Below are 17521 nucleotides of genomic sequence, written 5' to 3' on the forward strand. Positions count from 1 at the left end.
TGAGAAGGCGTGTGCAGTTTCATCGTCAGTTCTGTGTGTAAATCCTTGCTCTGAAGCTTATAGGCGGAGGGCACTTGGGCTGTGGGTTCTGGAAAACTGGAGGTACTAATGCCATCTTCATGAGACATTTGTGAGAATTGTCTGATATTGTGTCTGTATATCATTTAGGACAGTGTCCCAACAAAAGTAGTTAAGTGGCAAATATTAACATGACCAAGAAGTCCTTATATGATTACTTTTCTCCCATATATTCCTGACTGAATGCATGTCAAAAAAAAAGCAAACGAACGAACAAAAACACCTGTTTATGTTAGGGAAAAACATTTTAAAAAAGTTTTTGATATAGCATATACAACTGGAGCTTTACTTTTATCTGAATGGATAGTTTTATTGGGTAAAAATATTCCATAACCAGTAGTCTTTTTAAAATACCTAGAAGAGCATACACACACCCATTTTATCATAATCAGATAGACTTCTCTAAACTAAAACACAACACTTAAGTGTAATAATAAAAACTATATTACGTGGTTCTTAATCCAAGAGAGAGAATACAAAAGGAGTGAGATAGAAAAAGAAGAGGGTGGTGAGGAACAGGAAAAGAATTACAAATAGGTCATTACTTTGGGAAGACTCAGCTACTAAGATAGTTATTTTAGGAATGGCTCAAGGAAGGATTACCTTTTTTCCAACTTAAAAATGATTGGGTTATACTATTTAGGGTAAAAGGCTAAAATCAGTATTGATACAATATCTTTCAAGGATATATTAAAATAATAACTAATAACTTTTTATAACTGAAACTTGTTATTTTCTCATTTTAATTCATTTGTGTTCAAATATATAAAAATGTAAATTTAAAGTTAAGAGTAAATGCATAAGTTTATGTAAAACCCTATGTGGAAGATAAACTTAACTGTCACCATAAACGAGGATACATATGTTAGAGGTAGTTACTGTTAGTTTGTAAGTTGCACTCGAGATGCTTTCAATTTTACTAATTTTACTGACTTATTTTACTTAACAATTGGGAAAAATAATGCTTTTTTTTTGAAGTGTTCATTCAAGAATGGAATTATCTATGGTGTAAGGCAGCCACAATGCATACATACTATTTTGCTGAGTCACAATTGAATCTTTCCCTGTGCCCTAAAATCTAAAACGTTCATGCTCTATTGGTCTGGGAGAGGAAACCCATTCCAAAAGCACACAACCCGTTACAGGAAAAATCCCGGACTTAGCAGCTAGCTTTCCACCTAGGGACCTTTCACAATGAACTATTCCCGCTAACAGTGCACCCAGGGCAATGGTTCTAAAACTTCAGTGCACACTGGAATTTCCAAAGCCACTTGTTACAAATGCAGAAGTGGGAGCTCCACCCTCAAAGATTTGAATTCAGGAAATTGGGAGTGGAGGCCACGTGTTCAGATTTTACAAATGTCTTGTTTAAAATTCTGATTCTGAAACAGATGACCACACTTTGAGAGACTGAGAAGAAAAGAAAATCAGAATTAAAACCAGCATACTATTTTTCATAGTCATATATTATAGACCACAAAGCCATGGGAGGGGAGATGTGAGAATTGCATCTTTGGTACAAACACTTCCCTATTGATAACCAATAGCAGGTCCCAGATCCAGATATAAGAGCTTAACAGAGAAGATCAAGAAAGAGAGAAAACGCTGAGCACATGCATGCATTCTACATGCAAACACAAACATGTACACGTGTATCTTGGGAAATCAGAGATTCTTCTATAAGAAAAGTATAGACTATAAATTACTTTCATTCCTCAAGTGGTACTAAACATTGCATATCGTTGAAGGTGAAGGTACTATTCCTATAACTATAGAACTGTTCCTGTATCAAAAGTTTAGTACTTGTAGAGAACAACACAAGGCAATCAGATTTAAATGTTCATTTCTGTGGGTGAGTCCATAATATGAAAGGGGACCCAGGAAAGGAGAGCCATACCAACTAACAGAGGAGGAAGGACTTCATGATGGAATGTGTGTGCATTTCTAAGGAAGATTGAAATGTGTAGGCAGCTGTGAAGATGGAGAGTGTAGAAGGAGAACAAATCACTCACAAGTCCATACAGACAATCACTTTTCCTTTCTGCCCGTGCTGTCGACTCTGGTAACTAGCTTTATCAACTCATTCACAGTTTAGTTCTGTTCCATGCCCACATTTATGGGCAGCCTACTCTGACTCCAGTTTTATGCGAGGTTCTGGGGACACAGAAAAAATAGAAGATGGAAGATGTGGTTCCTGTATTGGAGAAGTTATAGTCAATGACCCAGAGCCAGGCTCATGGTGTGAAATGAAGAACTCCACTTAGGTAACTCTGAATACAACCTTAAGTTATAGTTCCACTCCCCAGAATAATGTCCAGGCATATTAGTTGGAAAAAAGCAGAGTTTCCCAATGTAATAGAAACACAAAGGACAATTGTCACCATGCATGTGGCTCAGCAGTGTTTACAAAATATTTTCAAATACATTATCTCACGTAAGTGTCATAAAGACAGCTTTGTTTTGTTCACCAATGCACCCCAAGTGCTTAAAATTCCGCCTGGCATGCGGTAGGTCTTACCAAATATATGCTGAAGGAGCTCATTGAACAACTGGGAAGACTGCAGTTACCCCTTTGGCCTGTAGGTGGAAGCAGCTCAGCACTTTCGTTTGAGAAAAACAGTAAGGTGTTTTTTGTGTGTGTGTGTTAACTGTTGTTTCTCTTAGTGTCACACACTGTCCCTTCTATCTATATTCTTTATAAGAATACACGTCCTTAGAAGGAATAGCTGATTTATACTACAACTCATGAATGCTCTTCTCACTCATTTTTAATTGCCCAGTGCTCATTGGAAAAACTTACATGACAAAATCAGTTGCTGTTGTCAGAGGCCATACTGACTATAACTAATAGCAAAATAAATCTGTGGTTAAAAGCTTGGACCTCAGAGTCAGGCAAACCTGAGTTCAGGCTAAGCCACTTAACACATGTGCTCTCCTGGGCCGGTCACTTAATTGCTTGCTCAATAAAATGAGAATTATGAAATCTGTCTAAGATGGCTATGAAAGGTAAGTAACATTTTCAAAAGCCTTAATACAGTGCCTGGAAAATAATAAACAATGAATTACGATTTCAGAGTAAATGAGTTGGAACCCCTTTCCCTAGACTTACAGTGAGATTTGAGAACTCTCTCCTTTCTCCATGATGACAAGGAAGTGAGACCCAACACATACTACCAGTTGTCTCCAAAAAATCTTCTAATATTTATCTTCTTTGTTGCAGTTCACAGTATATGGCGATGGGGGCGGGATCCTGGGTGGTGCAGGGCTGAGATAGCTGGCCACTAAGAGTTGCAAAACAGGTTCTAAGACACCTCTTTTGCAATTTCTGCCTGGGGTCTCTCATCCCATTGTGGAATGTGATATTTTTTGTCTAATGACTTCAGTTGAAACTGGGACTAAATGCCTCCAAATGAAAAACGTATTACAGAGAATTATGTGATGTTAGACTGGAACTCTAGTGTTCATCCTGGCTAGACCATGCTTAGACTGGTTGTGCTTAGTTCTGAGTACCACCGGTTAATGTAAATGGAACCCATCTAGAGGAGAAGCTTCCAGGTAGTGAAGTTAATGAGATCATATTATATTATATATATATATATATAATATATATAATATATATCTTTATATATTATATAAATATATAATTTATATAATTATATAAAATATAAAACATTTATATATATAAATATATATATTTATAATATATTTATATATTTATATATAATATATATTTTATATAAATATATAATATTTAATAAATATATATATAATATTAATATATATAAAAATTTAATATATATATTAAATATATAAAATAAAAATATATTATATATAATATAATATAAAATAATATATATATCATATATTATATATATGAGATGAGGAGATCATCTCATATTAGGTATGGCTGGGAAAGTTGGGATCAAGAGGTTATTTGAATCTAAATAAAGGAGACAAACATGATAGTGGGTTTTAAATAATAGGAGAATTGATATGTAGGAAAGAAATGATGATCTTTCTGGGAGGCTTTGGTGAATGTGACTAAAAAAATATTTGAAAGCATAGGAAAACAGAATTGTACTCAGTTAAGGGAGAAATTTCCAACAATTTCCAGTCTGGTCTGGTGGGTTTCTTGACATTGAAGATATTCACATAGAGGAAGGCTTACCACTGGTAGAGAGTTCATGAATCAGTTCATGATGGGATACTTGGACTCTCCAATTTGAAAACACATGGGAGAGCATGAGGTCCTGGAAATTTTATGCTGTTAATTTATGTCTTACTTTACATAGAATTTGAGTCTTACTTAAGCCAAATCTCAGAGATGACTCAGTGAATCATTCATCAAAAATCACACCTCAATTCAGCAGCAATGCTTACAGCATTACTCATTCTGTAATTTATTTCACCTGGAAAAACAAGACTTTCATCATGTTACGGTACCATTCAGCCTTCAAGGGTGCTTTGGGTGAATATGCTAGAATAAACCTGGTATCAAAGGTTAGCATTTTACTCCCTTTGAGTTAACACGTAACTCATAAAGCCATCCTAACATGAAACTTTTCTCTTGAATGGCCTACACCCCTTTACCCACATCCTTATGTTCAGTATTAAATTGGTATTAAATGAGTCCGTCAGAATCAGGCTTCTCACACGTGAAACTCTTTTTTCAAATGATTCATGCACATTCAATTTGCCATTACTAAGTTTCTCTCATCATTTTGCTCTTCATTCTTATTTTCTCTCCTCATATGTAAACATTCACTCATGGAGTTAGTTTCAGCTCTTCTGTTTACATCACAAAGACTTTGGGGCACCTGGGTGGCTCAGTCAGTTAAGCATCTGACTTTGGCTCAGGTCGTGATCTCAAAGGTCATGAGTTCAAGCCCCGCATTGGGCTCTGTGCTAACAGCTCAGAGCCTGAAGCTGCTTTGGATTCTGTCTCTGTCTCTGTCTCTGTCTCTCTCTGTCTCTCTCTCTCAAAATAAATAATAAGCATTAAAAAAAATCCCAAAGACTCTGTGAATGGTGAATGTTCAGTGTATCCTTCATCCATATTGGGTAAGACTGTTAGGGGATTGCAGGACATGCTCTCACAAACTGTCAGGCTGTGTCCTTATCACTGCCCCTGTGCCCACCTTTATAATCCAGTGGGATCAATTAATGTATTCTTACCTCAGCTCTCTGGGATGAAAATAGCACAAAGAAAGTTCCCATCAAGACAGTGGATTACTAACTTCCAATTTCACTTACTACACTGGTGCTAAATGACATCAGTGATAAAATCATGTTAGCAAGGGCCTAGAGCTGGGAGGAAAGAGTGAGTACTCTCCTGTATCCATAGTTTAGCATATTTTTGGGACAGTAGAGAAAAATGAAGTTGGAGTGGCAAGTTATGGTCACATTGTAGAAGATCTTCAATTCCAGATTGAGGAGCATGGATTAACTTGATATTTGTTGTGAATCAGTGAACGTTTTCGACAAGAAAGCATGAGTGATGAAGTAGCAGAGAGACCAGACAGCATCCTTTTCTTCTGCCCCCTGTGAACTTAATTCCTCTCTGTCCTAATCCTTAGCCTTTAAACCAGAGTGAGCTCTACCAACCAGGTATGGGGAAGCAAATGTAAACAAGTCCTGATCAATGAATTATACTTTAGGAAATTACCTTCACTCATTCCCTTGCTCTTTGCCCCAAATCACCCCATGCCAGTGTCCTGTCTTCCAATAGCTTCCTGGATTCAGAGTCTTTGGAGTCTATAAGTCATTGAAATCCTAGTACTGACCACTTGGACTTGTAAATGGACTGGACTGCCTAGTTTTTACCTTTGGTGGCTCCTAGGACACAGCTTGTACCCCCCCTCCTGGCCAGTCTGACTAACATCCATCCCATCCTGCTCACCTCCAGTCCCTGGGACCTCCCCTTGTGTCAGTCCATTTAATAAGATCTGTTTCCTTTTGTCCACCAAGGAGAAGCAACTCCAGTCCTTAACTGATCCTCTGGTTCTTTGGCACATGACTTAAAATGTACTAATTTAGAAGCAAATTCATCAGCCTAATTTTTTTTTTTTTAACCTTCATAACTTGTCTACACTTTACACATCCAGCATTATTTTCACAGTCAGTCTTGAGCTGGAAAAGCAGTAGGGAGCCAAAAGGGAACAGAAATGCAAAGGACATGACTGCTCGGGGGGAGGAACGTGTGGTGGGGACATCTTGCTATTTGTTCTCCATAGCCTACGCTGTGCTCCGTGTAAGTAGCTCCTGCTGGAACCACAAACACTCTGACCTTTCCTGACTTATATCTTTGTTCATATTGCTTTGTCTTTAGGAGTGATCTCCACTAATACTCCAAACTCACTTATCCCAAACCAATATATCTTTCCAGATGCCTTCTTCAGAAAGCCTGTTATTAATAACATGAGATAACATTTATCTTTCCTGTTATTTCCTCTGTATATCTTGCGATAGTTAACTATGTTATCAACTTGAGTGGGTCACAGAGCACCCTGATATTTGGTCAAACAGTACTCTGGGTGTTTCTGTGAGGGTGTTTGGGTGAGATTAATATTGAAAGCAGTATACTGAGTAAAGTAGATTGTCCTTCTTAATGTGGGTGGGTCTCATCCAGTCCTCTGAAGGCCCGAATAGAACAAGGCTAAACTTCCTCCCAGTAAGAGAGAATTCTTCCCATCGGACTGCCTCCAAACTGGGACGTTAGTTTTTCTCTTCCCTTCAGACTTGAACTGAAACATTTGCCCTTCCTTGGTCTGCAGACTGCCAGCCTTCAGATGGGAACTATAATTGCCTCTCCTGGTTCTCAGACATGCAGATTGTGGACCAATTCTTCTGGGTCTCCAGCTTAACCATTCATCTTGCAGGTCTTGGGACTTGACTTGCCCACCACCATAACCACAGTAGAGTGATAGATACATGTAGATATAGATATATAGATAACTAGGATATATACAGATAGACACATATCTCCCACATCCTATTAGTTCTGTTTCTTTGTAGAACCTTTCTATACCTCTCATAAGACAATGATATATTACCCCCTCTTTGCTTACTCAGTCCTTATTAATGTAGCTCCCATTCTAGTTATTATGCATTTTTTTCCCCTTAATCTGTGGTAACCTCTGTCTCTGAACATATGTTGATGCTCTTTCTTCTAGCTGGGATGGTTTTTATTTTTCTTGCCATTTATTATAATCCTCATCATCATTAACTTCACAGACCCTGATTTGATATCGTTAGCTCACTCTCCTCTCTGTCGTTTGGATTTGTAATCCACAGCCACATAGTTTAGCACATCATTATTTCAAGTTTTCTATATGTTAGTCTGATGTCTCCAGATAGTGCTTAACAAAACAAAATCTTCAGTATAAAGTGTATGTTAGACATATGATGGGCTTACTATCCCCAAATCAATAAAACACCATTTAAGAAGTTTGCAGTCAAATAGATAGATACATGATAGACAGACAGACAGATAGATCTTGTGTTGAAATATGTGTTTCTGAAAAATGTTTTAGGAGCATAAATGATGGAGTGATTAATATCTCTAGGCAATTATTGCTAAGACTTAATGGAGAAGCTGATGGTTGATCTGGTATTTAAATGCTTAGACGTCTCTGAACACAAAAGATGGAAAAAGAGTATTGCTGGCAAAGGAACAAAGGCCCAGGGGTCAATCTCATTGTTGAGGGATGAGTTTGTGATAGCCATCCTCTAGGCAAATGAAACAGGGATATTTATTTATTGATTGATTGATTGATTGATTGATTTGGCCTGTACTAAGTACAGTGATTACATCATTGTAGAATCTCACAGGCTGGGGTTGTTTGTTTGTTTAAGAATATAAGTTTCCTGGAAATAGAAACTGTGCCTAGTTTTACTGAATTCCAGGGTTCAATAACTATATGTTGAGTGAATGAATAAATTAATAAGTGAGTTGCATTTCCATTTGTTAGGTGTCATTCTGGAAACTCATCAAAGAACAAAATATGCCAGTGGGGAAAGGACATTCAATAATATTTAGGCTCTTCATAGATATTTGCTATCTGTCAGATAAAGATATAAGTTTACCTTTCACATTCTACATAGGTTCCTCTACAGTGGTCCAGTAATAGTATAGTTTATCTGGAATACATTTTACGTTTAAGAGGCAGGACGTTTTAGTAAAAGGCGAAAGATTTATATGATCTGAAGAGAAACCAGAGTATGAGAGGCAGGACGTTTTAATAGAAAATACTGAGCTGAAATTCCATATACTTGGTTCACTCCCAGGTACACTTTAGATTTTCTTAGCTTTTATGATAATTAAGAAGCTTTAACAATTGTCCAGTAAGTTTGATCATTATAGATAGTCAATTTATGTAACAGAGGTTCAAAACAAAACTTCAAGTAAATTTCTATACCTATGCTTCAAATGAATAAAAGGTCTATATACGAGTTTTCAAAGAAGTAATGGAAAGAACTCTTTATCAAGTTAGCTATATTTAACTGGAGTTCATGAACATTTTCACTTATATTACTTAATTTTGTATTTAAGACATAATTAGAAAAGCATCATATCACCATTTTTTAGATGAAGAAAATGAGGACTGTTTGTCAAAAGACTTAACCAAAGTGACAGAACAAGAATGTGGCAGAATCAGAGTTTGGATGCAAGACAAAGCGGAACACAGGCAGGTGTCCAGCAGAAACTATGAAAGCCAACGTACATGAGTCAGGGAAATGGAAGTCCTTCTGAAATCAAGGCCTCCTCACACCTGGCAAGTATTCAGGGACAAGCTTCTACTCTACCTGGTAGCTGTCCAAAATCCTGACTCCGTAAGATCCTAAGGCAGGATTCAAGTGTAAGATCAACGTAAGACCGAACAAGATAGAATCAGGGCCTGGCACTCGTGACCTTCTGATTGTCATCTTGGTCCTACAAAAGCTTTGTACTGAAACTATGAAGCAAGTCACTTCACTCATCTAAATTTATCAGTGAAATAGTTTCAACCAACCTGCCCTCAGGGAGGCGGTGAAATTGACATCACTCAGGAAAGGTGGAAGGCGCTCTATTGTACTTTGTATCCTGTTTTATATCCGTGTAGAAACACTGTAAAGTTTTACCCTCCATCAGAAAGACCTTCTGGCATTCTGGCCTCTTCCCTCTCTCCCAAACCTACTCATGGGATCCTCTTCCATCTTTAAGAAACTTCTCAAATGTTATCTTCTTATGAGTATACTGTGACGCCCCCGTTTGTATGTAATCTCTCCTTTGAACTAATTTTAACTCTTGGCTTATAATATATATATATATATATATATATATATATATATATATATATTACACATAAGAATAATTATTAGTGTTGCAAACATTTATTGAAGGCTTATTACATGACACAAACTGAGCTAATTCTTTTTTAAATATCATCTCTTTTCATTCTCCCAACAATCAGAAGAGGTCATTGCTATTATGAACACACATTTTATGGATGAGGAAACAGGTGATATATATTTTTTCATTATTTAAAAACATTTTTAAAGTTTTTATTTATTTTTGAGAGAGAGAAAGACAGAGTGTGAGCGGGGGAGGGGCAGAAAGAGACGGAGACCCAGAATTTGAAGCAGGCTCTGAGCTGTAAGCACAGAGCCCAACCTATAAACCGTGAGATCATGACCTGAGCTGAAGTTGGACGCTTAACTGACTGAGCCACCCAGGTGCTCCTAGAGTGGTGGATATTTTTTTAATGTTTATTTATTTTGAGACAGAGAGATAGAGCACGGATGAGTGGGGATGGGGCAGAAAGAAAGGGAGAGAATGAATCCCAAGCAGGCTCTGTGCTGTCAGGGCACAGCCCAACAGGTCGCCCTGTCTCTGAGCCGAAATCAAGAGTGAGATGCTTAACTGATTGAGCCTGATTGGAGTGATGTTTTATGCTATCCCAGTTTTCACAAGTAGCACATAATGGAGCTGGGATCCTGGGTCAGACTGACTCCAGAGAATATGGTACTAATGCCACTATACAAGGTAGACTTCTACCTTATATTAGCACTGCACTTTTTCCTACTAGATCACTAGAAACCCATGGTTAAAACCAGAAGGCTATCTTGGAGGTAATCTTGTTTAGCCATCCCATTTTACAGATGAAGAAAAACAATGAGACTCCAGGAAAACATTGTATCCAAGGTGACTGACACAACTGTGAATGAGATACATAGGACCCAAAGCCCCTCCACTTTTCATTTTCCACAATGCCTGTGAGATTCATCAGGGCATAGGGGCACTTCCTCACCCTCTTATCACCTGCATGGCCACCTTCTTATAGCAAGTGCTTAAAAACTAAATTTTACTGGATTTTTTTTTTTGTAATCAATGGTCAGTAATTAGAACACGTGGAGATATCAGAGTATATCATGGTTGTTAATGACATACATCAAATGCAAGCTACTAATGTTCTTACATATGTAAGGAGACTTTAAACAGATAATCAAAACATTGGTAGACACTGTTTTTACTTTTTTTGTTTTGTTTTTGGCAGAGATTGATTAAATTGATCAACTAAGTTCTATTAAGCCAAACTGATTTACAGAGATGAAACGAACTACAAGGGATAAAGCCCCAAAATGGGGTTTAGGCATGAAAATTCTCATGGTAGAAGGAAACTAATCATGTGACCATCCATTTAAACAAAATTTTCCAACCACAAAAATTCAAACAGTGAAAAAAAAAAAAAAAAAAACTTTCCTGGGTGGTCAGCTGGATTAGCATCAATTCCTCAGTACCTCCTTTACCACATTGGCTTTGCACTACCCTTTTAAAGGTTCCCATTGCTATCAGGAGAAAATACAAAGTATTTAGCTCAGCATGCAAGATCTTTCCCAATCTGACCCTTGTCTGCTTTCCTAGATTCACCTGTTACGACTCCTTAACATGCACGCAGTTCCTTTGAACCAGTAACGCTCTCTAGCATCTGGACAAAGCCTTTTCCTCTATCTGAAAGATCTCTGCTCTTCCCCTCTCCTCACCACTTAACTCCTCTGCCCCTTTATAGACTCAAGTTTCATTATTTAGTAGGTGATTGACTTTTAAAACTGTTTGATCATCAAAATCACCTGAGGAGTTGTTATCAAAAAGCAGATACCCAGAGAGATTGTGGTTTCCGGGCATCATAATTTCTTAACAGAGCTTTGGGAGATTCTGGGAAATCACTGCCTTACATAACTGCTCAGAACCTACCCTTCACTATGATATCACTTATCAGACTGTAATTGTGTCTCTCCTCCCAACCAGAGACGCTCCTTATTGGCAGAGACGCACCTTTCATTTCTCTAACACCAGCCAGCATTAGGTCATTAAGCAAGGTTGTGTGAATAAATGAAGTTGGCAGATCACCAGCTTCTTTTCTCAAATTGTTCCCTCTGTTTACTTTATTTTCTAATAAGCTTTTCAGATCCTCTTGGTTAAAGTTGATAATACTGTAAGTTATCCTGGTAGATATTTTTATTTTTCTTTTGCAACACTTTACAGTCTGACTTATATTTATGTATTTGAACATCTCTCCCACTGAGTTCTGAGCTTCTGAAGTCAGAGTAAGTCTTTTTTTTTTTTTCAATTTTGTGATTCTTTCAATAATCATGAACATACCACATTCATATTTGTTGAATTAAAATAAAACTTATATTTCTTTAATTTCCTCATCTTTCATATCACTGGGGTTCCCAGAATCAAACACTTTAGGCCCACATAACGTGTAACATTTCACAGAAATACAGCCAATTAACTTGAGTTTGTCTCATATAAAAAAAGCTTTTGATTCTCAAGCAAAAATTTAGGACCACACTCATATATATCCAACAGGAAGAGGGATGAGGTTTCAGAATGTGGGAGTAGGACATAATTAGTACAAGGACACAATATTCTTCATAGTAGATAAATCTGTAATCAGTTTCAGAAAAATATATTCTGAAGTTGGTGATGTAGGTTAGTTTGCAAATTGTGTCTCAGTCACTCAACTCCAATGTCCCTTTAGCTCCAAGTTCTCTCCAGTAGGATCTGTCAGTAAAAGCAGTACTTGAGAATGGTTCTGATGTTTGGCAAAATGAAGGAGGTGGTTACTGGAATTATTGTTCCCAATGTGATAATCTGAAATTCAGATATTGGGGGGAAAAAGACAAAAATTTAGAGCTGGGTAACTAATCAGGGATTTAAAAAAAAATGAAAGGACTAAATCAGGGCAAGGGTGAAGAAATCGAGAAGGATTAGAAAAGGTTGGTGACCAGAGGAAGATAACAATTAAGAAAGCTAAATCTAAAAATTGTCAACATGCTGAGTACTCATTTTGGATTGACCCACAAACACTTCGCTGGGTAGAGGGAAGACTCTTGAAATAAATAAATCAGAATCAACTGTAAATGTTGCACAAATAGATAAATGATGAATGAACAAATGCATGAAAGGATATCCGGATCAGTTTATGTCCGTGATTGCAAGTAAGCTCATCATACTGTGTTCTATCGACACTTTGCCATCCTCTTTGGGCAGAAATGTCTAATTCTCTCAACTATAACTGGGCTTGCTCTCTCTCTCACACACACACAAACTGTTGTTTTTTGCTTTATGAGATATTTTTATGTCTAAAACATTCCCTTTTACTCCTGGCATGTGGGTCTTTCAGCTGAGGCCTGCAAGGGGCAATAGCTTTTTCTAGTAGGACTCAACTCTGATCTATAATGAGGCTACACTCATAGCTCTGACATTCCAAAGAGCCCAGGAGTTGGAGCAAAATTAAATGCCAAGTCTATGAAACAAAATAAAACAGCGTAAATCCCCTTGGTCAGTTAACATTTGCAAAAATGCTGTCAGTAAGTTATTAAGCAAATACTATTTATTTGACCTTCAGGAATTGTATGTGAAAGGAAAAGGTAAGACTGCTTATCATTTATCCTAAAGTGCATCTCACACGCTAGAGTTTGAACATCCCTTCTGAATATATAAAAGTGACTGGAGTCAGGTGCAAAGAAGGAAAGAAACAGAAACACTGTACTTCACAATAAACACACAAAGTATTGTTGAAAGTTTTGTAAGCATATGCACCTCTTTAAAAAGAAACATACAGGGGCGCCTGGGTGGCTTGGTTGGTTAAGCATCCGACTTCGGCTCAGGTCATGGTCTCGCGGTCCGTGAGTTCGAGCCCCGTGTCGGGCTCTGTGTTGACAGCTCAGAGCCTGGATCCTGTTTCAGATTCTGTGTCTCCCTCTCTCTCTGCCCCTCCCCTGTTCATGCTCTGTCTCTCTCTGTCTCAAAAATAAATAAACGTTAAAAAAAATTAAAAAAAAACATACAGTCCACAGACCTGTAAATCTAATGCCATTGAAATTTATTTAGCTATACCCTACCCTGCTACCTTCAGTTTAAAGATGTCAAATACAATGATAGACCTAATTGATCTTTGCTTATATTCTTATTAATGATACTTAAAATTAGAGCAAATATAGTAGTAGAACTCAGCATAGAGTATATGTAAAATGAAGTTTGTTTTCTTTTAGGTATTGCCTTTAAGCCAAAAAAGACTCATTTCTGTTTATATTAATAACTGGTATTTTTCAAAACATGTGTCATCTGAAAACGATGTGCCTGGATCTAGCTAGATGAGCTGGTATCTGAATGTGGGAGTGAATTCACAGATCTCACATTCTGAACTCCATGTGCTACACGTATTAGATTCAACCACAAGAGGATTGTTTTCCAAACAGATGGCCAACAACGAGTCCCATCCTGCAGAGTGATGAAGAATGGAGTGTTTGAGGGCGTTAGAAAGGTCAGGAGGAGAAGAAAGTAAACAGTCGAGTTGCCACTCCTTCAGATGGCATCCTCCATAAGCTGTGAACATTTTCTGAGCTAAAGCACTTCCTAAGATTTATTGATAATTTACACATTTAGCCTTGTACACATTAAAGACCTCTCACCCCGCCAAAGTGGAAACTACCAACAACAATAACAAAAAAGAATAAAAAGAAAAAATCTATTTTCAGTGTTGGAAGGAAAAACAGAGAAAGAACTTCCTAGGGCTGCTTCCAGTGATTCATGACCCCACCCCTCACATGGTAGACTGGACTTGATTTTTGGTAGCTGGAGTTTTTTACTTGTTTTTTTATCTCTCTAGAACCTTTCTATGCCTGAATTATATGATTCTATCAGCTATACCCTCACAAGCAGTAATGCTGCTGCCTGAAATCCTTACTTTTACTTTTATCACCCATAAGGGAAGACAAGCATCTGAGACAGCCCCTGAGAAGCTTCTTTTTACAAAAAGAAAAGAAAAGGGGGAGTCATGTATTTCCTAACAAGTAAGGTAAAGTTCTAATTGCAGGGGAAATATATAAGGATCTCTCAGATCCTTTGCCAGATTAACAATTAAAAACTATGCTTGTCTTATATGTTTAAAGTATGGGTACATTTTGGACTGTCATGTGTTTTCCATGTCACTGATTGGTTCTACAGAACCAGTAATATATTTCCTATATCACTGCTTGGTTCTGAAGAATTTATTCGTAAAGAAAACATGTTGCCAGAGCACTGTACTAGATATTGGACAAACAAAGATAACTAAGAGTCTTTTCTCTAGGAGTTCACAATCTACAGCACAATTGCTTTAGGGCAATGCAAAGTAGTTAAATGCCACGTATCACAACTATATTTAAGGCATGTCTACTACTCAGGCTTAAGTTCAGAAAGGAGAGTGTCCCTTAGAACTTAATGTTAAAAAACATAATTAAGTTAACCTTTCTCTCCTTAAACTGGTCAAGCAGATTAGGAATCAGGGACCACATTTCTTGTTCCTAAATAAGTCACTCCTAAAAATGTAATATGTTCTGAGCCTGGATGCTTTGTGGAATCATTCATAAAATATTTCTATTACTGTTAAGTGTGAAGTAAGAATTTGCTAGCTGATACTCTCAGTGACATTCTGGAGATGGAGGTAGATTATGGATGAGGAACAAGGAACAAGAAGAATAAAGACTCTCAAAAGACCCGAGTTTTAGCCCCAACTCAGACACATAGTCATTAATTTAGGAAAAAATATTTCACTACTTTTAGTCTTTAAAAAAATTTTTTTAATGTTTATTTTTTGAAAGAGAGAGAGAGACACACACAGAGCACAAATAGGGAAGGTGCAGAGAGAGAGGGAGACACAGAATCCGAAGCAGGGTCCAGGCTCTGACCTGTCAGCACAGAATTGGATGCGGGGCTCAAGCCCACAAACCATGAGATCATGACCTGAGCCTAAGTGGGACGCTCAACTGACTGAACCACCCAGGTGCCCCGTTCACTACTTTTAGTCTCAACTTCAAAGCCTGAGGAGGAAAGGAAGGGAGCTCTCGGCTTCTTCTCCTTCTCCTTCTCCTTCTCCTTCTCCTTCTCCTTCTCCTTCTCCTTCTCCTTCTCCTTCTCCTTCTCCTTCTCCTCCTCCTCCTCCTCCTCCTCCTCCTCCTTCTTCTTCTTCTTCTTCTTCTTCTTCTTCTTCTTCTTCTTCTAAGTTTATTTATTTATTTTGAGAGAGAAAAAGAGACAGTGAGAGAATGTGAGCAGGGAAGGGGCAGAGAGAGAGAGAGAGAGAGAGAGAGAGAGAATTTCAAGCAGGCTCCCTGCCACCAGAGCAGAGCCTGAGACAAGGCTCAAACCCATGAACTGTGAGATCATGGCCTGAGCCAAAATCAGGAGTCAGATGCTTAGCCAACCCAGGTGCCCCCGGGGCTCTCAGCTTCTTAAAAGTCTTATTCCAAATTGGATTTCCTAAACCCTCCCCATGTCAAACAAAAGACACTGAGAAATAGAAAGAGTTGGGGTGGTAATGTCATGGATGAGAGGGTAGAACAAACCAAGGGTTGCATCTAGAGATTCAGGCAGATATCCACATGCACAGTGAGATCTGAAATGCAGTTAGAAATACCAGAGGTAAGAAGACTAAAACTAATAATCAGGAAGTAGGATCTGGCAGGATGGAGCAGGAGGCAGGAAGCAGGCCCTGGCAAGCAGATCAGATATAATCTACCAGCGTTAGGTAGACTTTGACACCTAAGCGAGAACTTTGCCAATCCCAGCTCTTACGTTTCTCTTTAAAGAAAGTAATGGAGAAAAGCTAATTTGCTGATAATTGTTAAGTGCCAAGGGCCATATTGTGCACTTCTCAAAAGCTAGCTCTTTAATTCCAGTTTGCTTTTGGGGAAACTGAGGTTCAGAGAGTGTTAGTAATTTGCTCTAGATTTAGGGGACATGAAGGAGCGTGGCGTTCATCCTGAAAGGGTCTGATGAGCCCTTTTGCTGACAGTGAGCCCTCTAACTCTTTGCAGTTTCTTGATTCTTTGGGTTGAAAAGGAGAAAATCTCTGAATGCTGTCCAAAAGAAAAATCTTTCATTAACCAGGCTTCAAGTACAGTAAGCATGGTCAGGATGTAGGTGACCACAGGCAGGCAGCAGCCCATTCAGGTGGATGTTTAACCATCTGGGGCAGCAGGCATGTGGGCTCCAGTGTCAGAGAGTCTGGAAGCTGGCAACTTAGAGAACCGAGGAGAATGGCAGAGGGTTGAGCGTAGACGTCTGGGTGCCTGACTTGAAACCACGGTTTAGGAGTAGACAAAATCCCTGCTGCCAGATCAACTGGACAGAATAGCACAGTGCTCTATCCATTCATTAACAAATCAACAATTACAGTAAAATCTTGGTTTGCCGGCATCATCTGTTCTGGAAATATGCTTGCAATCCAAAGCACTCATATATTAAAGCAAATTGCAAGAGCCATTGACTCCGTTTTGATCATGTGACGTTCAGTGTCACATACTACTCGTATTGCAAGACATTGCTCGTTTCTCAAGTTAAAACTTACTAGAAATGTTTGCTCGTCTTATGGAATACTCGCGGACCAAGTTACTTGCAATACAAGGTTTTACTGTGTTTCTTTTGCACCTACTAGATTTGAGGGTTTGTTCTGGCCTAGGGTTATAGCAGTGACCACAGTAGACAAACAAACATTCCTACCTTCATAGAACTTATTTTCTATTAGAAGAAGGAAACCAGCTAGTAATTCAGGTACCAAGGAACGAGGCAAGAACATAATTTCAAGAACAGATATTAGTTGGCAAATTGAGAACTTCAGAGAGTCTGACTCAATTCTCTGTGCCTGAATTATTAGTTTATGATTTATAAGGTTTCTGCTGAATGGGGACACACTTGGTCTCAAACCCTGGAGTGACACTGAGCTTACAAAATGTCTAGTTTGGAGGTGTATAACAGCAGAGGAGTCACTAATGATATTAGAGTCGATATTAAGGAAATTATCATGGACAAATGTAACCCTCACATACATCTAGCTTATTCATACCTATCTGATTGTCTATGTGAGAATATGCATGGTCCCAGCAGACATTTAGGCAGATTATGTATGCTGCA

The sequence above is a fragment of the Panthera onca genome, chromosome C2 (assembly GCF_046562875.1).
Source record: "Panthera onca isolate mPanOnc1 chromosome C2, mPanOnc1 haplotype 2, whole genome shotgun sequence".
Taxonomy (NCBI): domain Eukaryota; kingdom Metazoa; phylum Chordata; class Mammalia; order Carnivora; family Felidae; genus Panthera; species Panthera onca.